This window comes from Trichosurus vulpecula, chromosome 2 (genome assembly GCF_011100635.1).
Source record: "Trichosurus vulpecula isolate mTriVul1 chromosome 2, mTriVul1.pri, whole genome shotgun sequence".
Lineage (NCBI taxonomy): Eukaryota > Metazoa > Chordata > Mammalia > Diprotodontia > Phalangeridae > Trichosurus > Trichosurus vulpecula.
Genome location: NC_050574.1, coordinates 209388250 through 209416176, shown reverse-complemented (window position 1 = coordinate 209416176; position 27927 = coordinate 209388250). Strand labels below are relative to the sequence as shown.

Genomic DNA, 27927 nt, shown 5'->3' with positions numbered 1-27927 from the left:
GGGTAATATAACTTGCCCATGTTCTCCTCAGATCCCATAAATCCATTGTCTTGTTTTACTCTCTGATTTTCAACACCTTCAGTCTTACTTTTGCTAGATGAATAAGCTGAGGCAAGTAAATTTTTATTTGCATAATTTTATTTTCAAGGGTGATCAAGTGTCTCTGTCTTTGTCTCATAAAAAGGGTAAATCTTTATAAAATCTGACTATATGTAAAATATTTATTCAATTGGTGAATTCAGTGGGCAATAGGTTATATAAATTGTATAGATTTCCTTTGGTAATGGTGTAGTAACTCTAATTTTACTAATTATCCTACAGTCAATATTTATAATGTGCTTTGTGTATATATACGTACACACACATATATGTATATGTTTATGTATATAATCTCTTTTGATTTGGAATAATGCTAGCTGAAAGTTTTGTTTTGAGTTATAAGTAGGACAAATTTTTGCCTTGATATTTTCATTATCTTTTTCTCATTTATCTTCACTGCATTTTTAACCTATCAAGTAAACTTTTATTTATTTTTTAATTTAGTATTATATTTTTTTCTCAATTACATGTAAAAACAATTTTTAACATTTGTTTTCTTAAAATTTTTGAGTTCCAAATTCTCTCCCTCTTTCCCTCCCCCCTTCATTGAGCAGGCAAGCAATTTTATATAGTTTATATATATGCAGTCATGCAAAACATATTTCCATGTTGACATGTTGTTAAAGGAAAAACAGACAAAAAACCCTCAAGAAAAATGAATAAGGTAAAGAAAAAGTATTCTTAAATCTGCCTTTAGACTCCATCAATTCTTTCTCTGGAGATAGATAGCATTTTCATCATAAGTCCTTCAGAATTGTCTTGGATCATTGTATTGCAGAGAACGGCTAAGGCATTCACAGTTGATCATCATACAATATTGCTGTTACTGTATATAATGTTCCCTGGTAATGCTCATTTCACTTTGCATCAGTTCATGTAAGTCTTTCCAGGACTTTCTGAGAGCATCCAGGCTGTCATTTTTTTATAGCACAATAGTATTCCATCACAATCATATACAACCTGTTCATCCATTCCTCAATTGATGGGCATCCCCTCAATTTCCAACTCTTTGCCACCACTAAAAGAACTGATATAAATATTTTTGCACATATAGGTCCTTTTCCTTTTTTAAAAAATCTCTTTGGGATTTGGACCTAGCAGGGGTATTGCTTGGACAAAGGATATTCATGGTTTTACAGTCCTTTTTGCATAGTTTGATATTGTTCTGCAGAACAGTATAACAACAATGTGGCTAGCAGCTGCTGCTGAAGTATAAGACCCAACTGCCAGCACAGGTTCTTTGATATGCTTTTCTAAGGAAAGCAACTGTAAGGGATTAGCAATTTTACTTTAATCAAACACACATATATCATTCACTTAGTTCAGGAGGAAAAGCCAGCACCCTGAACTTCAGAGTAAATACAAATAGAAATTACAAACAGATAATATCAACAGACCAAATAACACAATTCAACAGACATGCTTTTTCTAATCAAGACATCACATACATAGTTTCCAAAAAGAGAAGCACCAACATCTGGATTTTCTTCAAAGCTGGGGCGGGGGGCTCCAGTGGCTATCCAGAGTCTCCACACCAACACTCTTCCAGTGAGTGAGAGCCCCAAAGCAAAACACTCACCTCTGAGTTTATATACCCTTCTTAAGGGCCTGAAGGTTTCATACCTAATCAAAAGGGTGTGGGCCTGGGGCTTTGCACCTAGTAAAACTTAATCAAAGGCACTTTAGCATTCTAAAAGAGAAAACGGTAAGAAAGTCCCACCTTAATTACCAATACAAATAGTTGAATCAGTATACAACTTCACCAACAATGCATTAGTGTCTCGATTTTCCCACATCCCTTCCAACATTTCTCATTTTACTTTTCTGTCATATTAGCCAATCTGATTGGTGTGGGGTGGTATCTCAGAGTTGTTTTTTTGCATTTCTCTAATCACTAGCAATATAGAGCATTTTTCCATATGATTAGAGATAGGTTTGATTGCTTCATCTAAAAACTTCCTGTTCATATCCTTTCACCATTTATCAATTGAGAAATAGCTCTTATTTCTATAAATTCAACTCATTTCTCTATATATTTGAGAAATGGGGCTTTTATCAGAGAAACTGGCTATAAATTTTTTTTTCACAGTTATGATTACTGTGTATTTCCTTCCATCCTATTTTCCCCTGTTTATCCTATTCTCTCTCTCCTTTCATCTTGTCCATTCTCAGAAGTGTTTTGCTTCTGACTTTTACCTTCCCCAATCTGCCCTCCTTTCTGCCAGCTCTTCCCCTCCCTCTCTTATCCCCTTCCACTCCTACTTTCCTGTAGGGTAAGGTAGATTTCTATACCAAACTAAGTGTATGTTATTCCTTCTTTAATCCAGCTTTGATCAGAGTAAGGTTCACAAACTCCCTACCATCTCCCCAATCTTCCCCTCCACTGTAAAAGCTCTAAAGCTTTTTCACAGCTCTTTTATGAGATAACTTACCCCATTCTGCCTCTCCCTTTCCCCTTCTCTCAGTGTATTCCTCTCTCATCCCTTAATTTTATTTTTTTAGATATCATCCCATCATATTCAACTCATACCCATGCCTTCTGTCTATGCATACTTCTTCCAACTGCCCTAATAAAGAGAAAGTTTTTAGTAGTAACAAGTATTTTTCCATTGAGGAGTGTAAACAGTTTAACCTTGTTAAATCCCTTATGATTTGTCTTTCCTGTTTACCTTTGTATGCTTCTCTTGTGTCTTGTATTTGAAAGTTAGATTTTCTGTTCAGCTCTGGTCTTTTCATCAAGAATGCTTGAAAGTCCTCTATTTCATTGAATATCCATTTTCCCCCTGAAGGATTATATTCAGGTTTGCTGGGTAGGTGATTCTTAGTTGTAATCCTAGCTCTTTTGCCCTCTGGAGTATCATATTCCAAGCTTTCTGATCTTGTAATGTAGAAACTGCTAAATCTTGTGTATCCTGACTGTGGTTCTGGGATATTTGAATTGTTTCTTTCTGGCTGCTTGCAATATTTTCTCCTTGACCTAGGAGCTCTGGAATTTGGGATAACATCACTGAGAGTTTGCATTTTGGGATCTCTTTCAGGAGGTGATCAGTGGATTCTTTCAATGTCTATTTTACCCTTTGGTTCTCAGGGATGCTTTCCTTGATAATTTCTTGAACAATGATGTCAGTAATGTGGAAGTATGTTTAGTATGATTGTATATGTATAACCTATATCAGATTGCATGCTATCTTGGGGAGCGGGGAGGAGATGTAGGGGAAAAAATCCAAAACTCAAAATCTTATAAAAGTAAATGTTGAAAATAATAAACAAATAAATAAATAAATAAATAAATTTAATTGAAAAAAAGGAAAGATGATGTCAGAATAGTTTCTGGTGCCAAGATAGTGGAGTGAGGAAGGAACTCCCTGAAGACCTCCGAAATGCCCCTCTAAACAACTAGAAAACTGCCTCAGAATTGATCTAGGAGGAAGGAAGCAGATCACCAGAATGGCAGGAAAGGTCTGTCTCATTGGGGTGGGAAGGGAATGAGGTCAAAGAGCAGCAGCAGCAGCAGGCAGCCTCACAGCAGGGGACTTGCAGCAAAGTTCCAAGCCTGGGGCAGTCCACCAGTGAAGTCCCACCCTCCTGCAAACCAGCAGCCCCCTAGGCAAGTGAATAGTCTGGGCAGCTGAGCAAGGCCCTACTCCAGTGACCCCACCCCCAGCACAAGCCACCAGTGAAACCTTAATCCCATTGCTGACCAGTAACAAAACCCTGTCTCAAGGCTGGCCAAGAGTAAGACCTCACTTCTGGAGTCTGTCAGCAGAGAAACTTAACCCAACAGCAGGACCTCACCCTGCTGGTCAGACCAGCAACAAGATCGCTCCTCCAGAGCCATCCACTAGACAGATTCTCTCACCACAGTAAACCAGCAGTAAGGCCCCACCCCTGAGGCAAGCTAGTAGCTAAACCCCATACTCAAGGGAGGTCAACAGGGAGGTTCCACCCCCCAGTACAAGTTAGAAGAGAAGCCTATTCTTCGGAGAAAGCAAGCAGCTAAGCCCTGAAGCCCAGTGAAAGCCAGCAGTAAGACCCTGAACCCCAGCACAAAAAGCATGGGAGAGTGCAGGACCAGAGCCCAACTCTCACATAAAAACACCAAGTCACAAAAAAGTAGAAAAGTGAGCAACTCCCCCCCCCACCCCCCACCAACTTGACTATGGAAAGTTACTATGGTAATGGAGAGGATCAAGGCATAAACTTAGAAGAGAACAATAGTGTCAAAATCCCTATATGTGAAGCCTCAAAGAAAAATGTAATTTGGTCTTAGGAAAATAATTCCTGGAACTGCTTCCAAGGGACTTTAAAAAGAAAATTAGAGAAGTAGAAAAAAATTGGGAAAAGAAATGAGAGTGGTGTAAGAAAATCATGAAAAAAAGAGTTAATAGCATGGGAAAACATATACAGAAATTTACCAAGGAAAATAACTTCTGAAGAAATAGAATTGGCCAAATGGAAAAGGAAGTACAAAAGCTCACTGAAGAAAATAATTCCTTAAAAATTATAATTGAGCGAATGGAAGCCAATGACTCTATGAGACATCAAGATATGAGTAAAAAAATTTCTTTAAAGTAAAAAAAAAAGATGGAAATGTGAAATTTCTCATTGGAAAAACAGCTGAACTAGAAAATAGATCCAGGAAAGATAATATAAGAATTATTGTACTACCTGAAAGCCATGATTTAAAAAAAAAAAGTCTGGACAATATCTTTCAAGAAATTATCAAAGAAAACTGCCCCAATATATTAGAACTAGAGGGCAAAAAGAAGTTGAAAGGATCTACCAATCACCACCTGAAAGAGATCCTAAAATGAAAACTCCCAGGAACATCACAGCCAATTCCAGGGCTTGAAGATCAAGGAGAAAGTACTGCAAACAGCCAAAAAGAAACAATTCAAATATCATGGAGCTATAGTCAGGATTTGCCATCTTCCACATTAAAAGACCTGATGGCATGAAATATGATATGCTAGAAGGCAAAGGAGTTAGGATTACAACCAAGAATCAGCTGCCCAGCAAAATTGACTATAATCTTTCAAGGGAAAATATGGATATTTAATGAAATAGAGGAATACAGACTGAAGCATGCTATTTTCACTTTCTTTCTTTTTTTCCTTTTCTTTGTGTCTTCTTATACAAAATGACTAATATGAAAATGTTTTACATGATTGCACATATATAACCTATATCTGATTGCTTACCATATTGGGGAGGAGGGAGGGGAGTGGAAGGAAGGAGAGAGGGATAGAATATGGAACTTAAAACTTTAAATAAAAATGTTTTGAAAAAAGAAAGATGCCTGGCTTCCATCTTCCTCCTGCCACCCGCCAGAGCTTATTTGTGTTGACTGACCAGAGTCCATAAATCCTCCACTCCAGGGCCCGTCTGCACCCTCCCATTGCAGCTTTTTCCTTTTGAAAACACTAAGAATAATGTCCTCACATCAATTTTTACTAGAGCCAATCACCTGCCATGCTTGGAACAGAGATCGTACTCAGATTGCCCTTAACACTAATAATTGTGAAGTCCACATTTACAAGAAGAATGGGAACCAGTGGATGAAAGCCCATGAACTGAAGGAACACAATGGACACATCACAGGTATTGACTGGGCTCCCAAGAGCGATCGAATTGTAACTTGTGGTGCAGACTGTAATGCCTATGTCTGGAATCAGAAAGGTGGCATCTGGAAACCAACCCTGGTGATCCTGAGGATTAATCATGCAGCCACCTTTGTGAAATGATCTCCTCTGGAGAATAAATTTGCTGTAGGTAGTGGAGCTCGACCGATTTCCGTGTGCTACTTTGAGTCTGAAAATGACTGGTGGGTGAGCAAACACATAAAAAAACCAATTCATTCTCCTGTCCTTAGTTTGGACTGGCACCCCAACAATGTTTTGCTGGCTGCTGGATCTTGTGATTTCAAATGCAGAGTTTTTTCTGCCTACATTAAAGAAGTTGATGAAAAGCCAGCCGGTACTCCATGGGGTACCAAGATGCCTTTTGGTTAACTGATGTCAGAGTTTGGTGGTACTGGAAGTGGTGGTTGGGTCCATGGAGTTAGTTTCTCTGCCAGTGGGAACCGCCTCTCTTGGGTCAGCCATGATAGTACTGTATCAGTTGCCAATGCCTCCAAAAACATGGTGGTTTCACAGCTGAGAACAGTTCCTCCCACTCCTGAATGTGTCATTTGTCTCTGAGAATAGCATGGTGGCTGCTGGCCATGACTGCTGCCCAATGCTGTTTAATTATGATGATCATAGCTCCTTGACCTTCAGTCTTCAAGTTAGACATTCCAAAATAGAGCATCTAATGCAACATATCTGCCATGGAACACTTCCGGGACTTGGACAAGAGAGCCACAACTAAGGATCACAACACTGCTCTAGACATGCTGCACCAAAGCAGTATCACCCAAGTGTCTATTTATGAAGTGGACAAGCAAGACTGCCACAAATTTTGCACCACTGGCATTGATGGAGCAGTGACAATTTGGGATTTCAAGACTTTAGAGTCTTCGATTCAGGGGCTACGAATCATGTGAAGCTGTATATCCATCCTCTAGCATGACAGACACTTCACAGAATGTAGCTCCAGCATTTGCATGAAGATGGGAAAGACCCTACCACAAGTCAAAACTGAGAAAATATCCCTTGCAGATGTTTTGTTTTTTTTTTTTTTGAACATAACTGGTGAATGTATTGGTTTTAAAAAATCAGCAGTGATGTCTTTTTGATTGGCTATTTCATTCCATTCTTGACCAAAGCTGCTCTTTAAGTTGTTTACAGGGAAGTTGTCACACTAAATTAAAGGGGGATTTTATGTAAATTGTCTGCTAGAAAAAATAAAAAAAATACAGGAAAAAAGAAAGATGATGTCTAAACTCTTTTTTAAAAAAATTGATTTATTTTTAGTTTTCAGTATTCACTTACACAAGATTTTGAGTTTCAAATTTTCTCCCCATCTCTCCTCCTACACCCCAAGACAGTGTGCATTCTGATTACCCATTCCCCCAATCTGCCCTCCCTTCTCATATCCACTTCCTTTATATTTTTCTGTAGGACAAGATAGATTTCTATCTCCCATTGCCTGAATATCTCATTTCCCGGTTTCATGTAAAAACAATTTTTAACATTTGTTTTTAAAAGTATGAGTTTCGAATTCTCTCCCCACCCACCCTCATTGAGAAAGCAATTAATTTGATGTAAGTTATACATGTGTAGTCATGCAAAACACTTCCATCATATTCATGTTGTGAAAGACTAACTATATTTCCTTCCATCCTATCCTGCCCCACATTTATTCTATTCTCTCCTTTGACCCTGTCCCTCCTCAAAAGTGTTTGCTTCTGATTACCTCCTCCCCCAGTCTGCCCTCCCTTCTATCATCCTTCCCTCTCTTATCCCCTTCCTCACTACTTTCCTGTAGGGTAAGATAGATTTCCGTACCCTATTGAGTATGTATGTTATTCCCTCTTTAAGTCAAATCCAATGAGAGTAAGGTTCACTCACTCCTTCTTACCTCCCCCATCTTCCCCTCCAACCGTAAAAGCTTTTTCTTGCCTCTTTTATGGGAGACAATTTATCCCATTCTATCTCCCACTTTCTCCTTGTCCCAGTACATTACTCTCTCACCCCTTAATTTTATTTTTAGATATCATCCCTTCATATTCAACTTACCCTGTGTCCTCTATCTATCTATCTATCTGCATCTAGATAGATGATATAGATTCAGATATAGATGTAGATATAAATATAGCTATTGATATAGCTATATATTCCCCCCAGCTACCCTAATACTGAGAAAGGTCTCATGAGTTAAAAATATCATCTTTCCATGTAGGAATATAAACAGTTCAACTTAAATAAGTCCTTTATGATTTTTCTTTCCTGTTTACCTTTTCATGCTTCTCTTGATTCTTGTATTTGAAAGTCAGATTTTCTATTCAGCACTGATCTTTTCATCAAGAGTGCTTGAAAATCCTCTATTTCATTGAATGTCTATTTTTCCCCCTGAAGGATTATACTCAATAAGCCCTCTGATCCATTAATGTAGAAGCTGCTAAATCTTGTGTTATCCTGACTACATTTCCACAATACTTGAATTGTTTCTTTCTGGCTGCTTGCAATATTTTCTCCTTGTCATAGGAACCCTCGATTTTGGCTACAATATTCTTAGGAATTTTCCTTTTGGGATCTCTTTCAGGAGGTGATCAATGGATTCTCTCAATTTCTATTTTACCCTCTAGTTCTAGAATATCAGGGCACTTTTTCTTGATAATTTCTTGAAATGTGATGTCTAGACTCTTTTTTTATCATGGCTTTCAGGTAGTCCAATAATTTTTAAATTATCTCTCTTGGATCTATTTTCCAGGTCAGTGATTTTTTCAGTGAGATATTTCACATTGTCATTTTCTTCAGTATTTTTTGGGGTCTCCTTTAGCAAGCTGATGACTTGTTTTTCATGATTTTCTTGCATCACTCTCATTTCCCTTCCCAATTTTTCCTCTACTTCTCTTACTTGATTTTCAAAATCCTTTTTGAGCTCTTCCGTGGCCTGTGACCAATTCATGTTTTTCTTGGAGGCTTTTGATGTAGACTCTTTGACTTTGTTATCTTCTTCTGGTTGTATGTTTTGATCTTCTTTGTCACCAAAGTCATATTCTATAGTCTGATTTTTTTCCTGCTATTTGCTCATTTTCCTAACCAATTACTTGACTTTTTAACTCTTTGTAAAGGTAGGACTCTGCTCCCACTGTGGAGGGTATAGTGTCCCAAGCTTTAGGGGTTTTGTGCAGCTCTTTTTACAGATACTTCTATGGACCTGTAAATTTTCAGTTCTTCCAAGGTTGTATGATCAAAGGAAAGGTGTTTACTCCTCTCCTGGCCTGTGCTCTAGTCTGTGAGTGACCACAAGCACTCTTTTCTGCCTTGGAACTGTGAGGAGGATGCCTTTTCATTTGCCACCACAAACTCCACCATACCAGTGCTCCTCCTCACCCTAGGACTGCCACCCAAGGCTGTGACCCAGACCCAAGCATGGGCAAAGCAAGAGAATCCTGCCTCAGTACTAGCAAAGAGATCTCTGCAATCCCCCTCTGATCAGCTGCTAGATTCCTCCACCATATTTGGGCTGAGAACTCTGAAAGCAGCTGCTGCCATGCTGCCACCACCACCCTGTGGCAGAGGACAAACTGTGCTCCTCTCTTACTCGGGCCCGACAGACCTTTCCTACTGACCTTCTAAGTTATATTTGGTGTTTGTGGGTTGAGATGTCTGGAAACCACCACAGCTGCCAGTGATTCAGTTCCCTAAGATCTACTCCAAGTTTCCTGGAGCCATGTCTGTGCTGGCATGTTTTGTACTGGACTACATTCCTCTCTTATCCTGGCACAACAGACCTTTCTTGTCAACATTCCAGGTTGTCTTGGGCTGTAAATTTGTTTCACTCATTTTTTTTGTGGGTTCTGCTACTCTAGAATTTATTTAGAGTAATTTTTTATAGATAGTTGGAAGGGTTTGGGGGAGAGCTCAAGCAAGTTCCTACTTTTATTCTGCCACTTTTAAACTCTTCTTTTGATCATGGCTTTTAGGCAGCCCAATAATTCTTAAATTATCTCTCCTGGACCTATTTTCCATGTCACTTGTTTTTCCAATGAGTTACTTCACATTTTCTTCTATTTTTTCATTCTTTTGATTTTGTTTGATTGTTTCATGATGTCTCATAAAGTCGTTAGCTTCCACTTGCTCAATTCTAATTTTGAAATAATTATTTTTTTCAGCAAGTTTTTGTACCTCCTTTTCCATTTGGCCAATTCTGCTTTTTATGAGTTTTCTTCAGTGAATTTTTCTACCATTTTTACCATTTGGTCTATTCTGTTTTTTAAGATTTTTTTTTCAGTATTTTTACTGTCTCTTTTACCAAGGTGTTGACTCTTTTTTCATGTTTTTTTTTTGCATCATTCTCATTTCTCTTCCCAATTTTTCTTCTACCTTTATTACTTGATTTTTGAAATCCTTTTTGAGTTATTTCATGGGCTTTCATTAATTTTTTTTGACACTTTGGATGTAGCTGTTTTGACTTCTGTTGTCTTCTAAGTTTGTATTTTGATCTTCCTTGTCACCATAGTAGCTTTCTATAGCCAGGATCTTTTTCTGCTGTTTGCTCATTTTCCAGCCTATTTCTTGACTTTTAACTTTATGCTAATGTGGGGTTCTGCTTCTGGAGTGGGGGAGGCACTGTCCCAAGCTCTAGGCTTTTTGTGCAGCTGATTTCAGAGGTAATTCTGGGGACCTGTAAGTTTTTGGTTCTTTCAAGGTGATATGATCTAGGGAGATCTACTCTCCTGGTCTGTGCTCTGGTCTGTGAGTGACCACAAGCATTCTTCCCCGCCCCCACCCTGGATCTGTAACCAGGGTCCCAGCTTTCCTAAGGCTGCAAACTCTTCTTCACCCTGGGACTGAGACCCAGTACTGTGACCCCAATCCAAGCATGGGCAATGCAACAGACCTGCTCCTGTGGCCAGCAAACCACCTCTGTAAACCCTATAATTTCCTTCTGACCTGTTGTCTTACCATCTGTGGGCTGCAGGGTCTGAAAACCGTCGCCATCACCACTGATTCAGTTGCCCCCAAGGCCTGCTGCTTGCCAGTCTGTGCTCCAGGTCTGTGCAACAGACTTTTCCTGCCAGCCTTCTAAGTAACTTTGGGCTGGAAAATTGTTTCATCCCATCCCTTTGTGCATTTTGCCACTCCAGAATTTATTCTGAGACATTATTTAAAGTTGTTTCTGGAAGGTTTAGGGGAGAACCCAGGCAAGTCCTTGCCTTTTTCTCCACCACCTTGACTCCACCCTCCCCAATTAAACTTTTAAAAAATTAATACTCTCTCTTTTTAAAAGAGACCATCAAGGTAATATAAGTAAATCCAGAATTCTCTGCACCACTATTCCAGAGCCTTTCCAGCTATATTTTCTACTCAGGGTCCCAGGGGGACTTTTCTAGTGCTATTCCCTCAAGTTTTGGCCAGTTTTGTTTCCTTCACTCTTTGTCACAAGTGATTAGTACCCCAGCTCCATTTAACCAGTTAACATCAATTAGCTTTTACAGAGAGATATTGACTTTGGAGATATAGCAAAAACAAAAGTTATAAACATTTCTCCTATGTTCTCTCCTATATAATCTCATTCTCTGAGGAGAGGGGTCTCAAACTTAGAACAGTTTCTTTATGGTCCAGGTCCCACCAGATTCCATGTAGGAAGATTGCTCTGCTATGGGCTTATGCTCCTAGAGCTCAGCAACTACCTCTTCCCCAAGGACTATGGGGGTACTCTGTGGTTTGGAGGGATCTTTTCTCTAATGTCCTTGGTTTGAGCCCTCACAAGTTGTGTTCTCCTCACTGTTAGCCAGTGAATAGCTAACACCCCAGTTCCATTTATCTGCTTTAATTCAATTATCTTTTACAAAGAAATATTTACTTTGAAGATGTTTGAGGTAGCCTGGTGGCACAATGGATAGAGTGTTATACCTGGAGTCAGGAAGAACTAAGTTCAAACTAAACAATAAACACTTGGTAACTGTGTGACCCTGGGCAAATCCCTGAACCTCTCTGTGCCTGAGTTTTCTCATTTGTAAAATGGGGATAACAATAGCACCTACCTTCCAAGGTTGTTATGAGGATCAAATGAGATAATATTTCTAAAGCACTTTGCAGACTTTAAAGCACTATGTAAATGCTAGCTATTATAGTGAGAACAAAAGTATATACATTTTTTATTTAATACTTTGGAGGTACACTTTCACTATATCACTTCAGCCTCTGGGGAGGATGGTCTCAAACTTCACACAGTTCCTACGCAGCATTGATGCCATCAAGTTCATGTTCAAATGCAGCATTGCTGCATTGTCTCATCAGCTGCTGCTGGGCTAGTTCCCAGAGATCAATGTTGAAGTTCACTCCTTGCTCCCCAAGAATTGATGTTGGGTTGGATGAAAAACCCAGTATAAAATGGGACTCCTGGTATCATAGATTGCTAGAGGCTTGTTCTCCTGACCTTTTAAGATTTAGAAGTTTGGAGCCTCCAAATTAATCTCTTTCATTAAAGATGAAAGCACAAATCCTGAGGGAGCAAAAACTACCTATTTTAACAGGGCCACATATCAGCTTAAGGGAGGAAAAGACTCAAGGCCTCCCCCTTTACAGTATTATCTGTTGCTGGATGCCATCAGCACCAAGTCAAACCAAGAACAGAGATCCCTCAAGAGAACAGCCAAAGAGAATGGCTAAGACTAATTTAAGGCTTTTTGAACACATCTCCAGTTCTGTTTCTGCAACTGCAGCCAATCAGATAGACTGTTGTCCCTCATGTGGTTAGCAGACCTGAACCAGGAACAGAATGTCTGAACAAGCTCTACAGTCTCTAGGCATAAGGTACTTCCATTATAGTTTATTGTGACTCTCCTGGAAGTAGGCTCTCCAACCTCTTCTATGTAGGGAAATGCTATAAAAAGTGTTCTATACATGTCCCAGTTCCTTGTTCTACATACCTGTGTTCAAGAATAGGAAGTCTCTTTTAAATTAAAAAAAGGTGAAACTCTGAAAATTAATAATAAAAAAGGTTTTAAAAAATACAGCATCAACATGGTAAAGACTAGTGGTCTTGAATATAGAGATTATTTCTAGTCTTGATGGATTCCAACTGCAAACCATTTAATTACACAGGGACTCAGTTTCCTCATAATACTTGTATTATCTGCCTCACAGGGTTGTTGTAAGAAAAACACTTTGTGAACAGTAAAGCACCACATAAACATGAATTATTTTTAAGTTACCATAACTGATTCCTAATCTATGCCTCAATTCCCCCTTTTCTACTTCTATGGAAAATATATTAAATACATAAAATCCATAAAATTTTAGAGTATGAAATAAAATATATCCTTTCTAGTTAAAGCTGAAAAGGGAATTTTATGATAGCAAAATGTAGTACCTGGATTAGATTTAGACCAGCACATTTGAACTAACATTTATAATGTCATGATTTTTCATATGGCAAGGGCTCTAATTTAATAACTCATCCACAAGATATTTCTGCTTGCAGATCAGTATTGTGTGATTCCAAAAGCCAGTCAATTTATATTATTCTCTTTTTTTCTATTCAATTGTGGAACCAGCTCATTGTCCATTTGCAATGTCTGTTCCAGATATATGTTCTGATGGACCAGCAGCCAACATGTAAGAGTCTGGATAAGGCATCGTTTATCAATTTTTTTTTTTTCTGCATGGGTTGTAAGACTAGACTCTTGTAAGCAATTCTGGATCTCATTTAAGAAGCTCTTCAAGGTTGATGCAAGCAGCACAAGCTTTTCCCTAAAACATTAATATTTTTCTGGTGAGAGGTAGTGTGACATAATGGGTAGAGAACTTGCCTTAAAGTCAGAAAGACCAGGGTTCATGTCCTTCCTCTGTCACACACTGTCTGGGTTGTCCTGGTCAAGTCATTTAACCTCTTAATACCCTCCAGGGATGGGGCACCTGTGGCCCTAGGTCTAGGTTCTCAAGTGTAGCCCTTTGACTGGATCCAAACTTCACAGAACAAATCCCAATGTACCACACTTGAGGACCTAGAGAGCCACATGTGGCCTTGAGGCTGCAGGTTTCCCATCCCTCCCCTAGACAACACTCTGAGACTATAAGCTGCAGAGCACATGTTAACCTATATTGATAATGGGAATTTCCTCATGGGGACCAAAGAAACCACAGGTCTAGATCCTCTCCCTAAATTCAAACTTCTGGTGATACTGTTTGACTGTGATTGAACATGATAGTCTCTAAGAATTAAAGTTAGAGGTCGCTCAAAGAGCATTGAAGAGGTGCGTGGTGCCTAAATCATATTAGCAATGAAAAATTACAAAGAAGAAGCAACATGAAGGATTTCTTTAGAGATTTATATGACCAGAGAAGAAAGTAGGTCTGTCTTTTAAAGCAGAGGATAACTTGTGGTTCCATTGCTATCCGTTTAATGTCAAGAGATTTAGAGGAAGGTCTCCAACATGTTGGATATTTTCCCTCCTGGTGGAGTATTTACGAGAGGAATAGACAAGAGCTTATAGTTCAGGGTGAAAAGAATGTAAATAGATTATGATCTGTACCATGGGTGGAACTTTCCATTTCAATGAGATCACAGATCCGCCCAAGTTTAACATACTACTTGTTATCAAAGTATCCTTAAGAGGTCTCAATAATATAAATTATAACCTTAGAATTGGAAGAGATATTAAAGGTCATCTACTCAGATCTTCTATTTAGAGCCCTTGATTCCCTATTATTATAAAATTTGTTTCCTTAAAGGGATGATTTTTAAGGTGATTTTTTTAAACCATAAACTTACACAGTTAAGTAACTTAATTTTTGAGTTAATGTGTTGTGAATTTTAAGTTTAGAGGCTCTTCCGCAGTTTATTAGAAGAGATTCTATGAGTTCATCTTCAGAGAAGATGGAAGAATATGAAGCTAAGAACTGTATAGAGAATGTCTAACCATATAAATAGACCTCTGCTATTTTTGCTCATCTCTAGAGAAGTGCCCTAGAGTGATTGTGTGAGATCAAATATTTTTAAATGTTTTAAACTCTGTAGCAGCTCTGTAATCATTAACTTTACATTAAAATGTTTCCCTAGCCCTCTAGCACTTTAAAAACATCAAACATTACATATCAAAATGCTTTTCCTGAACCCAAGTGACTAAGAAAACATATCTAACTATATATATGTATAAATATTAATATTTAAAAATAATTGAATTGATCTAAAATGGCCAACACAATAAAATTCATAAATGATTTTGAAATGTTATATAGTATGAACATGAAATAACTTCTAAAAGAGATCTAAAACATTTAATATTTTAAATTTTCCGTTCATGTAGTAGTTGTTTAGATTTAAGAACCAAATTATTCGAACCACAGACCAAAGTGGTTTTACTAAATTTTTCAATAGTGAATATAAAATTAAATTGCGATGAGGCAGTAGACTGGGGGGCACAAGGAGAACTGAATTCCACTTTAGGTTCTGCCCTTCATTAACAATAATGATGATAATGGTATCTAGCATTTACAAAGCACTTACTAATGTGCCAGGCGCTGTGCTAAATTCTTTATAATTATTACCTCATTTGAGTCTTACAACAACTCTAGGAGGTAGAGATATGATTATCCCCATTTTACAGATGAAGAAACTAAGACAAACAGAGGTTAAGTGACTTGCCCAGGGTCATATAGTTAAGAAGTGTCTGAGGCCCAATTTGAACTGTGTTCTTCCTGACTCTAGGCCTTGTGCTCTGTCCACTGAGCCACCTAGCACAGATTTACAGTTAGGGTTAGGTTTGGGGTAGATGTCCCCCAAACTAAGCAGATTTGAGGCCTGTTGGTTACCCTCAACTTGATTTAACCCATCTGTAGAGTTAGTTTTTACAGAGGTGTGGCCACTGCGCATGCTACAGCTTTTAGGAGCCACAAGTGAGAGTTGAGTGCCGGGTAGACACCAAAGGTGAAAGAGCAGCCTTGAAAAGAGCTGGGCAAGCCTTCACACCAGAGGTGTTAGTCCTCCATGAACACCCCATATACCTGATGCTGTCACTACATGTATACTAAATCCTCTAGAGTAGAGATGTCAAACACACAGCCACATGTGGCCTACAACACTCCCAAGTGTGGCCAGAACCAGGGAAATACTTGAAAACAGTTAACAAACTAAATAAAAATTCAATAAAACCAGATAACATTACAACTTAAAACTAAGTCAATATGCAGCCAGCAGGGATCCTCATTAGTGGTCTACATTTCTATTTTAGTTTGACTCCACTGCTCTGTCAGACTGGAAGCAGTACAAAAACCAATGTGGCTGCCCAGGATTATTGAAGAGGAGTAACCAAAGTCTTATCCTGCCCTCCCAGTTCCAGAGGCATAGGCTTTGTTACTATGAATTAAGACAGATGAAATAGTATCTCAGCAGATGATTCGAGCTGGTCAGTCACAGCAAAGTAGATCTGCATGCAGACTTTTGCTAGGGGAGGTTGCGAGCCTGCAATTAATCCAGTTACTGGTGGACTAAAATTAAAACCTAGCAAGAGCTGTTTGGAGTTCTGATAGAATACAATTATAACATTATTAGCATTTTAAATACTCTTCTGTTACAAAGAGAAATAACTTGGCATAATGGTTACAGTGTCTTGCTTTGGAGTTAGGAAGAGATGGATTGAAGTCCCACTCCTGAGCCAGGTTGGCTGTGTGATCCTGGGCAAGTCACTTAACCTTTTATTGTAATGCCCTAAGGTTCCAAGTTGCAGAGGAGGATCCAATCTAAACTGATTAGCAGAAGTTCCCAAATGCCCCCCATGGCCCCTGGAACGGTGATGGAGGGGGTGGATATTAGCCTCAGGTACAATTGGGGGTGTTGAATAAGTATAAGGGGGTGGTGGAAGAATAAGGAAAGAAGAAAAGAAAATTTTGAAAAACTATTGGTACATGTTTTGTTTGTTGCGTAATAGAGTTAAAGTCACAGTGATTGCATTATTTTTCCAAATAAACACACAAAATGCAAGTTATAACTGCTAAGTGGTCAAGTTCTCTGACAGGTTTTAACAAGCAAGCATTGGCAGGTGATCATATCATGCATTATCGGGAAGTCCAGCATGCGTTGGCAGGAATATGTGTGAGTAATGACTTGTTTACAATATGATACTATGGTGTCATGATGCAATATTGTGTCATCAAAATTTTAATGCTGGAAAAACCCACAAATTTACAATAAATTATTAAATTTAAGATGCATCATTTAAAAAATTTAGTTTTTTTTTTAAATGATGCAAATTTAAAAAAAAAACCATTAAAGGGTTAAAGATTTCCAGGGGGGCACTGAGTAATTTTTTTTTGAAAAGGGGGAGGTAGGCCAAATAAGTTTGGGAACTTCTGGGTTAGAGGGAGTTCCTATGAGAAACTCCCTGCACAGATGAAATTACAGGTCCAGTTACATTATCCCATTTATTTTTTCACAGGAGCCTTTGAGGTAGATAATACAATTATCATTATCTCTATTTGACCAAGGAAAAGACCTCTGGTTAAGTTCTGTGGCCAAGATTACATTGCCAATAAGTAGTAAAACTGGGGTCTCAAACCAGCTAGCTGTTCACGCCAACATTTAAATGATTACTATTTGCGAAACACTATGCTAAATTCCTGAGGAGACACAGAATTTAGGGAAGACATGGATCATGGCTTTGTAGAGGTCACAATTTGCCAATCTAGGTATTTTTCTGTCATAAGAATATGAGCAACTCAGAAATGGTACAGTCCCAAGAACTGTTACTAAATTCTGCGGAGGCAGAGGTGGAAGGTATGAGATGTCACCAGAAAGTTAGCTGAATATAAGATGGTCTTTCAACATTATTGAGACCCTAAGACTGAGTCACAACCTTATCAAAGAACCTGTAGGAACTATATAATCATTTTAGCAATGTGTTATATTGGTAGGATGGTCAGGTTTAGTTGCCTGAAGTAGGCTAGATAAATTTCTATTGTCCTATGTCACTAGGCAGAGTTTATGGGATTGGTAGGTCAGTGGATATAGCTTGAGGGGTACATGCTACATTATCCTTATTTTGTAGTTGAGGAAAACAGAAGTTAAGTGACTTGCCTGGGGTCACACAGCAAGCAAGTATCTAAGGCCAGATTTGTACTCTTCCTGACTCCAGGCCCAGTACTCTATCCTGTCTGCCTCTGAAATCTGGCTGCTTCCAATAATATCTCTAGCATTGACACCATACAAGCAAAGCCATTCACCTGGCTCAGTAAATTCATTCCTCTGCCAATTAATTACCTTGACATTGGAAGTAGAATGGTTGCAACTTCTGTAATTGCAATTAATTGTAATAAGTATCCCAGAGGCAGGATTATAGGCTTATCAACGGAAACTGCCTAGGGGAGTGGTACCTACCCTTTCACCCAAGTTCAGGGACTGTATGAGTTTAACTTGGCCACATTCCATCTAATTACTAGAATTTCCTGAGGCAATCTGATATAGTGATATTAGGCTATTACTAATAAATACAGGATATTAGCCTGTATTTCTCTATAATTAACATACAAATAGAATGAAAGTTATTAAGTGTCTTGCTGAAACTTGTGTAAACTATATAGACCATTCTGTGATCTTACCAATCTAACCCTCTTTTAAAAAAATTGTATTTATTATATGTTTGTGGTAGTAAAGAAGTGGAAATAAACACTGACTGGAGAATGACAATATACATTATTGCATGAATATAGTAGATTTTGTGCCCTAAGAAATGATCAAAAATTCAGAAAAGTATGAGAGGACTTAGGTGAACTGATTCAGAGTGAAAAAAAAAACAGATCCAGGAAAACAAAATACACAATGGTTACAAAAATATAAATGGAAATAAGGATCAAGTAATACTGAATGCAATATATTGAACAAGTCTGGCTCTAGAGAAGAGATGAGAAAACATGCCTCCCTCCTTTCATTGCACAAGTTAGGGATTATGGATGGGGAATGTTGAAAATTAATAATAATAATGATAGTAGCTGGTATTTATATAACACTTAAAAGTTTACAAAGCGTTTTACCTATGCTAACTCATTTGATCCTTACAACAACCCTGGAAGTGCTATTATTATCCCCATTTTACAAATGTGGAAATGGAGACAAAGAAATATTAAGTTAATTGCTCAGGGTCACATGGTAAGAGACAAGAAGAAGAGTGGAGCAACTGAGGTGAGATTGTAACATTTTATGTTGTCTTGACACCAAGTCTAACGTGGTTGATTTTCTGATATTTTTCTTTCAAATCTTTGTTACAAAGTAAAACATGTTGGATGAGTAGGGAGGGGGACATATTTGGAAATGAATGTGGTATGAAACCAAAGGATTTTTTTTAAAAAGGTAAAATTGATTATTCTAGCATGACTTGCTCTTCATGAAGCTATGCTGGCTATGCCAAGCAGTTAAGTTTAGTCAAGTAGTTAAGACTAGTAGCTATTGATAAGAATTGGTTCCAGAGTATTGCAAAATGCAGAATGGATAATTTTGGTTATGTTAAATTGAAAAGTTTCTGTATAAACAAAGCCAATGCAACAAAGATTAGGAGGGAAGCAGAAAATTGGGAGAAAATCTTTACAACCAGTGTCTCTGATAAAGGCCTCATATCCAAAATATATGGGGAACTGAGCCACATTTATAGGAATACAAGTCATTCCCTAACTGAGAAATGGTCGAAGGATATGAACATGCAGTTTTCAGAGGAAGAAATTAAAAATATCTATAGTCATATGAAAAAATGCTCTAGATCACTATTGATTAGAGAAATGCAAATCAAAACAACTCTTAGGTACCACATCTGTCCTGTCAGATTGGCTGACATGACAAAACAGGAAAATGATAAATGCTGGAGAGGATATGGGAAAATTGGAGCACTGTTACATTGTTGGTAGAGTTGTGAACTGAGCCATTCTGGAGAGCAATTTAGAACTACGCTCAAAGGGCTATAAAAATGTACATACCCTTTGACCCAGCAATATCACTTCTAGGGCTATATCCCAAAGAGATCACACAAGTGGGAAAGGGATCTGTACTTACAAAAATACTTATAGCAGCTCTTTTTGTGGTGGCAAAGAATTGGAAATCAAGGGGATACCCATCAGTTGGGGAATGACTAAACACGTTGTGGTATATGAATGTAATGGAATACTATTGTGCTATAAGAAATGAAGAGCAGATGCACTTCATTAATTCATAACTTGGAATGACCTATATGAGCTGATGCTGAGTGAAGGGAGCAGAATCAGATTACACGATTACAGACATACAGTATCTGTAAGGACTAACTTTGATAGACTTGACTCCTCTCATCAATGCAAGGTTCAAAGACAGTTCCAAAAGACTCATGATGGAAAAAGCTGGGGCGGCTAGGTGGTGCAGTGAGTAGAGCACTGGCCCTGGAGTTAGGAGGACCTGAGTTCAAATCTGGCCTCAGATACTTGACACACTTACTAACTTACTAGCTTACTTATTATTCAAGTGTGTTTCAACACTTACTAGCTGTGTGACCTTGGGCAAGTCACTTAATTGCCCTGCCCCCCCCCCAAATGAAAAAGCTATGTGCATACAGAAAAAGAATTATGGAATCTGAATGCAGATGGAGGCAAACTTTTTCTCTCCTTTTTTTCCACCTTGTTTTTTGGTTTCATTTCTCCTTTCTCATGATTCATTCCATTGATTATAGTTCTTCTTTACAACTGGACTATTATGTAAATAATTTCAATGTGAAGATATATGTAGAACCTACATTGGATTACACACTGTCTTGGTGGGGTGGGGGGAGGAGAGGGAGGGATAGAAAATTTGGAACCCAAAAACTTGTGCAACTGAGTGTTGCAAACTGAAAATGAAAAATAAATTTATTAAAAAAAAATTGGTTCCATACTAGTCTGGTTCAACTTTTGTCTTGTCATGTGATTCTGCCTGACTCTAACAGGCAGAGAGATCTGCTGACAAAGAGGCAGTGCCCACATAGGTCCACAGATTTTTATCTGAAACTAAGAACCTACCTTGATTCATGAATAGAGAGGAACTAAAGAACCAGTCAGTCATGACAACTGCTACTTCCTTCTCCCCTTGAAAATTTCTGCTATCACAAATACCACCAAATAAAGTAGTGGAAAATAGAATTGAACCAGGGGTCAGGACCCAGGGTTCTTATTGTAGTTGTTAAAGAAGTTACCTACTTTCCTTTCCAGTTATTTGCTATGGGCACTGGAGCATATGGACTTTTGGGGAGATAGTGCTCATGTTTCTTCAAAAATCTGTTAAGAGAATGGAATGGAAAAGAGAGATAAGTGTTGTGCTAAGTGCTGAGGAGACAGAAAGTGACACCATTTTTTGCTCTCAAGGAGCTTACTTTTCTATTATGAGGAGAAAACATATATAGGAGGGTCCAGTTTCATGGAAGATAGAAAGGCCAGGCAGTACTTAAGATCTGGTACACAAAGTACCAATGAAAATGGCAAGGCTCTGGGACTTTGGGGAGCAATGGCAGGAAAGATGGTCCCTGACTCTTGGGAAGAGGGTAATAGGTTTAAGTGTCATAGTGGAGTTGGACTCTGCTTTACCTCTCACAGAGGTGGGGTTGAGGTAGTCAGCATCCAGCTGAGAAGGGTCTAAGAGTCATGTATGGATCTTCTTTGGCAATAGCCAATAGGACTCTTGGCAGTTTTAACTGCTCTAAACAAACTGACTTGAGATTTTTAATGAAGACTATCAAATATATGAATTTTGGGGAGGTGGGGATTCAGCTCAGTACAAACATACAACATTAAAAAAAAGATTCATCTATATGAAAACAGAACTCTTAACAGTAATCCCAAGAATATATGATATATAATCATTTCTTAAGGAAGATTAGAAATGGGTTGCCAGTATGTACCTGTCCTGCTTCCAGCAAGATCTCTCATACAGCAACCAGAAAGGAATGAAAGAACCAAGTTAATAGCTACCATTTTGACTACCAGAGGATGAGAAAGGAAGTAGACCATCTTCAGCAAGACTCCTAGGAACCCCTGTGTTTGAGCCCTGCCTATGCTTTCCTTTCCAGGCAGGTCAAATGCTAGTACCCATATATGTATTCTAACTCCTTCTCCCTGGGTCTTGGAGGCAGTCTCTTAATGTCTGTGCTTCAAGGTCTACAGGCCTGTATTAATGGGATAAGTCAGTTTTGAATCAAGGGAGACCTGCCCTATCAACAAACAGCTGCCTCCTCAGTCCAGTCATCATGACTTGTTTCAGCCCACAATCTTTCTGTCTGGAACCGAATTATGGCTCTTGTCCCAGATAGCTAGAAGGGAGCTGTCACTGGAGAATTACGATATTGCCAAGAATAACTATGCAGGCAGACTCCTAACATGGCTTTTTCCTCCCGAAACTAACTAGCCAGGTGACCACACACAATCCCTTCACCTCTCTGGGCCTCAGTTTCCTAATGCGCAAAACAAAGATTTAAACTAAATGTTCTCCAGGGTCCTTTTCACTACTAACATTCTATGGGTCTATGATTCCAAATGCCTAATAGTTTTCTGTAGTAGTCCAACAAGGAGAATAAATGCAAATTTATAAGGAAATCAGTACTATTTCTTAAAGACCCCAGGAGCCAGGTGTATTTGCCCTGGAGGTGAAGTGTGCCTCCTTCAGAAGACATCAATTTAATAAAATGCTCAATTAGGAAAAAGAAGTAGAGCTTTATTTAACCAATGACTTTATTTTTCAATTTATTTGACGCCTTTCCTTCAAAAAGCTCAAGGCAATACACATAGGACTTCCCAACAATAAAATATTTCTCCGTCATGGCAGCAATAAAACAGAGGAAGTTGTTTAGGAGCAAAGAGGAGAGGAAAGCCCAGGAGTAGGGAAGGCAAAACTGAAGGGAATTTCAGGCATAAAGAATAGTTAATTTAAATAATGATATATCAAAAGTCAGAGCTGCTAGTCCAAATCATTTTACATTTCAAAATCACAGTGGACAATGTTCAAATAAATCAAAACATTTTGGTAAGCTTTAAGATAACATTGTAAATTTTCAGCTGTCAAATTGTTTTTTTCTTGACAGATGAAACATGAACAGAGGAGACCTGCCATTCATTACAACTCAGAGAACTAATGACATTGGTATGTTTTTGTGTGCTTTAGAGTACAGTTGAATGATTCCATGGAAGTTAATACAATATTGATAATTACATGAGAATGAAATATTAATGATTGGATTTGTAGTACTGAAAGACCTTGTTTGCTGGGAACTTTTTTTTGCAGAGTATGTTTTACTCTTTTTAATATTTGTAAAAGCACTCATGCTCATCCTTTAGTCCCTAGGTCACCTTATACATATGTAATCACTCCTTTTATTCCCCCCCCCCATTTATTTAAGTAGCAGAGCATCAATCAGTCAGTCATCAAGCATTTATTAAGTGCCTGTTATGTCCTAAGCATTGTATTAGGTATTGAAATCCATACAGAATGAAGGAAAGTTTTGAGTACTTATACAGATTATTAAAGCCAGAGCACGTTTTCGTCTGAACTTAATCATGCTTTTTGGCAAAGGTTCTTCAACTGAGGTCCCCCAGTTTAATTTTTTTAGAAAAATATTTGGATAACTATTTCAACATAATTGGTTTCTTTTATGATCCTTTGTGTTTTATTTCATGCTGTTCAAAACATTAGCCTATGAAAGGGTCCATTGGCTTTACTAGACTGTCAAAGGGATCCAAAAAGGTTAAGAAGGTTAAGAAACTCTATTTGTTAGTATTTGATTATAGAAGTATGTAGCAGTTATCTTATTTTCGATTTATCAGCATTATTAATATGTTTGTAATTATTGATCCATGATATTACAAAAGTTTGGAAAAATTGCCATGAGGTTTATTTAGCTTTCAGGCTAGACAATGTGTGTTAAGTTCAACTGAAATAGCTGGGGGGTTTCTTTTTAAAAACCATTGCTTGGATGACTTATCTTATCCTAGAGGGAGGGAGAGAAAGAGAAAACCTATTACTCCTCTCTTAAATGAAAGGTGGAGGTATACAGATGTGGAATATTTTAAGTGCTATTAGACATATTTCATTTGCTGTGTTTTGATCTAAATTTCCTTTGTCACAAAGAAGGATTGAATAGGAGTGGAGTGGGTTGAGAAATGATTTGGTTATTTAAAAAAGACATAAATAAAATTATCAAATTGGGGAAAATGTTCCTGTGATTTTGTTTTGATGCAGAGTAACGTAATGCTTACGTATTATTCCTACTTGTGTCCTGACAAGCTTCACAACAAAAAAAGTACGGATTAACTGTGAATATACTTTTTATCCCATCTCTAGAATTTGACAACATTCTCTAAAACCTAACTTAAGAGAGAGGAAAGAGATATGTTGTGAAAAAAGTGGATAATAAAAAAGCAAAAGATGTCAGTAAAATATATTTTAAAAAATAAACCTGGTTTAAATTAAGGGATTCTAAAATTGCACTTTTGGTGTTGATTATAAGTAATTCCATGCAAGAAATGTAATGATAATATTGCATTTCCTCAAATATTAGTTCTAAATGTTTAAATAGATTGGCTGTGTAGGTTTAGTATGAAGTATTTTCCCAGCAAGTGTTTCTTTCTTAAAAATATGACTTGTAGTCAGCGTGCAAGTATAGATTTAAATTAGATCCCAATAATGTAATGTTATTTCTTAACAATTAAAAATGACTTTTATGTTTTGGGTGAAAAATAGACAGTCTTAAAATTCGCCTGAAAAATGGATTGAGTTGCTCCAAGTATAAACCAGTAGACTATCAGCAATTATATGCAATTACTGAAGCAAAAAAGCTAGCATCTGCTTCTATACAGTTAAAGGTAAGGCACTTTTTTTTCTTAGAACAATTTGTTAATCAGAGAATGTAATAATCAAATTATTTAAACTCTTCCATGTGGAAATGCCTATTTTTCCATAAAAGTCCAAAGAAATCATTTGTATTATTTTTAAAACTCCAAACAATTATGCTACTTTTTTTTTCCTGAACACACAGTGAACTTGATTTTAATCATACAAAGCAGATAATTTTATGACTTTGACAGTTTAACCCTTGTGCTGAAAAAATTTCAAGGGCAAATAAGTGCTGACCAACTCCTAGTTATCCACAAATGGAAAATGACTTCCATGGTTGCAAACGTCACTTAGAAAAGCTAAGTATGAAATGGATACCTGTACAATTGAATGCAAGATACATTTTTTAAGTGTCTTACTTATACAATGCACTATACAAGTGAATAGACATTGTTTTTATATAATGTGCTTTTCAGAATTATTTACACTACTGCTTTGCTCAGTTCAAATGAGTTTTACATATATGTAAACTGCCAGGACTCTCAAATAAAAGAAACAGGCCAGCCAGCCACACCATTTCAGTTGGCTAGTGAAACTCTCTTTGTTGCTGTCTGTTGATTAGTTGTATCTGACTCTTGTGACCCAATTTGTGTGTGTGTATGGGGGGGGGCGGGGAGTTGGTTTGTTTGTTTCTTTTTTTGCAAAGATACTGGAGTGGTTTGCCATTTCCTTCTCCAGTTCATGTTATGGATGGGGAACTGAAGCAAACAGGGTTAAATGACTTGCCCAGGATAGCATGGCTAGTAAGTGTCCAAGGGCAGATTTGAACTCAGGTCCTCTGGACTCCAGGCCGGGCAGTTCCATGCACTGAGCCACCTACCTGCCCTAGTGAAGCTCTTGGGCATGTTTTAGTCTGTCTTTTGAATGCCTTTTCTTCTGTTGCTGCTTGAGGATACCTGAGTCTACCCCCTTTTCTGAGTTCAGTTTCAAAATTCCTTTTCATTCTTATCATATCACTGAATCATTGACCCAAGAATACCTTGAAATTATCCTATAGACTCCACTTGGTGAAGCTTCAAAGTTACTAATGGGAAAAGATGGTGAAGGGATTCCTTTTAACTCCATCATGCCTCTCTCTAGTTGTCATGCAGATCAACTCAGGAACAAGACTGAAAGGGGCCAGGTGGGGCCATTGATCTTTGTTATATATCCCTGCCTTTGTTAGTATTTCTGTCAGCAACCAATGCTCATGTTTTCCTACGATTGCATGAATGATTGATCTACAAATAATTAAAGCCTACAGTGTGTAAGCACTTTGATAGATGGTGGGGTGGGGGAGAATTGCAAAGTTTAGAAAAGATTTGGTTCCTGTCCTCTTGGGCCTTATCATCTAGCTGGACAATAAGATGCCAACACACAAATATAACAATATTATATGATAAATGCATCAGAGAGATGCAAAACAAAGTGCTCCGTAGGTCTGAGGCAGAAAGTTATTACAACTAGAGAAGACCATGGAACACTTTGTGGATAAAATGGCATCTGAGTTGGGCTTCAAATGATGAGTAGGAATTCAGTGGGTGAAAGGTAGGAGGGAGAGTATTTCAGGCTTAGAGAAGAGCATGAGCAAAGACAGAAATGAAAGTACTGAATGCATTTGGGGCTGGGGTGGGGTGAGGTGGGGCAGGTGTAGGGGAACTTGTGGCCTGGAGGCCACATGTGGCCCTCTAGGTTCTCAAGTTTGGCCCTTTGACTGAATCCAAACATCACAGAACAAATCCCCTTAATAAAAGGATTTGTTCTGTAAAACTTGGACTCAGTCAAAACGCCTCAGGACCTAAAAGGTCACATGTGGCCTTGAGGCCTCAGGTTCCCCACCCCTGGTGGAGTTTAGCGTCTGTTCTGTCTGGATATAGGACGCTGACCTTTGCCTGAACACCATTATTGCCTACATACCCACGTATTGTTTGTGCCTTCCTACTCTCTGACTATATTACTCCATTCCTGCCTCTGTGCTCTTCTTCCTCAGCTTGGACCTCCAGACACTGACCCTGCCTAACCTTTTCTGATATCTATATTTTGCCATTCCCTTCAATTTATCTTAAACCCAGATGTTGTTTTTGGATTCACAGAACTCTCAGGTCTTTTCTTTCAGTTATGATTGCTCAAATTAACACCTCTTGCCTTTGTTTTGTACATGTTGCCATGCCATGCTGATTTAACCCAGCTTCTAGTCTTAGCACTTTGCCCCTAATCCTTTCCTTGCATCCCCTGTTGCTTAATACCATGCCTGATACACAAGAGGCACCTAATAAATGCTTGTTGACTAATTGACTAATCTCGCTGGCTACCTAGCACTTGCAGATGTTTGGAATAGTTGCTAAGGGTTTAAGGTTGAGAGCCCTATGCTATATAGTCATTTGAAACTAAAGTCCTGAAAATCCCGTGTGAATATCAATTTAGTCTTTGTAAAACTGGAGAGAGTATTTTGAGCATTCATATTATAAATAAACCTTGCTTGAAGAGAAGAACAATTAGCTTCTTTATGTTCAATGAAGCTCATAGTATTCAATAAATATTTAACAGTTTGAATTTTGATAGTGGCATTTTTTTACATAAAAACTAAGAGAGATGAAGTAAAATTCAGTTTTTAGTAACTTGTAAATCAGTTACTTTGAGAATTTGCTCTACACTTTATCTGTAATTGTGTAACTATTTAGTCTGTAATATTTATGCTTATGGAGGCATCTACCTAAACCTGATGAAATGGTAATGAGCCAGGATAAAAATTTTATAGCTAAATCCTGGGAAACTAGTTAAAATAGGATTTTATGTCCTAGGGTCAAATGAGAGCATCTTTGTAAAGCATTTTGTAAATTGTAAAGTGCTATATAAATGTGCATTAGTAGAAGGAAAAGAAGAGGGAAGAAGAGGAGAAGAAATACTTTTATAATTAGGTATCTCACTAAACAAAGAGAATAAACTGCTTGATGTACAAACAGAATAGGGAAATAACACTTTTTTCCCCATTTCACCAATAAATTAAAATGGGAAATAAAGGCAAAATTTGAAATTAAAAATTGAGAGGAAGGATATAGAGTGGACATCTATAGAAATAGCCTCGGATTTTTTTCAGCTTTGCAATTCAACCTGCATTTGCATGTGCTTTTCATGTTGTCATAAAGCAAGGTTTTGTAAGTTGTTTAGTCATTTTTCAGTCATGTCCAACTCTTCATGACCCCATTGGGGGTTTTCTTGGCAAAGATACTGGAGTGGTTTGCCATTCTCTCCTCCAGCTTTTTTTTACAGATGAGGAAACTGAGCTAAACAGGGTTAAGTGACTTGCCTAGGGCTACATACCTAGTGAGGTTTTGTATACATCTATTCTTTTTTAATGAAGTATTTTAA

General features: G+C 37.9%; 1 pseudogene; it reads left to right on the top strand.

Moving 5' to 3' along the window:
* The first annotated feature begins 5496 nt into the window (after positions 1-5496).
* On the top strand, positions 5497-6643 carry LOC118838351 (annotated as a pseudogene).
* The last annotated feature ends 21284 nt before the right edge of the window (positions 6644-27927 follow it).